Source organism: Penaeus monodon, chromosome 31, assembly GCF_015228065.2.
Source record: "Penaeus monodon isolate SGIC_2016 chromosome 31, NSTDA_Pmon_1, whole genome shotgun sequence".
Taxonomy (NCBI): Eukaryota; Metazoa; Arthropoda; class Malacostraca; order Decapoda; family Penaeidae; genus Penaeus; species Penaeus monodon.
Window position 1 is genome coordinate 23,257,890 of NC_051416.1, and position 1,184 is coordinate 23,259,073.

The window sequence follows — 1,184 nt, forward strand, 5'->3', positions numbered from 1 at the left end:
ATCTAGACAGATGTTGCAGCTACACAGAGTCAGTGATTTGATACATCAAAAAGGAAGGGATTGGTTGTTATAATGTACTGACTTTTCACTGCTGAATTATGCATTGAAGAATTGCATTTGCAAAATCTGTTACTTTGTCCATATTATGTTGCAAGCACTGTAATTTACTATAATCTTTTTGCAGATATTGTGAATTGTATTTTTTCATAATCAATGGAATATAATGTGATGTTTCTATGTATGCAAGTAACCATATTAGAACCAGATGGCCAGATTTGTTTGTTAGTGATGCTTTTACAACTGTCAGAAGCTGTTACGAAGGACTCCATTTATTTTTTAATGAATTGCTTTTGATAAAACCCAAAGAAAGATGGGATGAAACAGAAATGGAAGTCGAATGGTAAGAGATGCGCCATTCGTGGTAACATTCAGTTGTATTCAGTACTATCGAGAGGAGATACAACCATGCTACAAAGGCAATTTGATTTAGAGAAGGTGGCCTACATGTCCACTGCTTGTCCTTTAACTAAGTGTTTAATTGCTTGTGACTGTCTCTAGGTTAAACAGTGGATGTGACTCAACCAGTTTTACCCGCATATCAAGTTGATCTCGTAATTTGATTGACTTCACAGAGGACAAGAAGAAAGTGAACTTGTCACTCCCTCGTGCCATGCAGATGGTCCTTTACCAGGTGGTAGTGTTTATGGTGAAATGCAAATGCTGTAGTACAGGTTTGCTTGTCTGTTTTGCTACTTACATTTCTCTTTTTCTTTCATTCTTATTTATCCCTCATTTATCTGATAATTTGGGTTAGTTATAGTTGGGTCTGAGTTTAGGGGTCATTAGTATCTATCTTTAATTGTCGCTGGTAAATTTTGTTTGACTACCTTTTATGGTTCATTTTAAGATAAAACTTTTGCTACTCTTTTTCCGTGGTGCCGTTCCAAAATTTTGCATACAACAAATGGTTAAACTTGTCTCATTCCACAGAAGCTTTTAGTTAGTAGAAATCCTCTTTTTTTATTTTTCAAACACAGTATTACGCCAATGACCAGAAACCTTTGTTTATCGGACCAACTGTAGTAAAGTTACACTAGGCATAACAAAAGCGGATGTAACACCCAGTTTGCGGGACCTTTGAGGTAAGCTGAGATTGTGCCTTTCTATATTGTAGGTTAATGTGA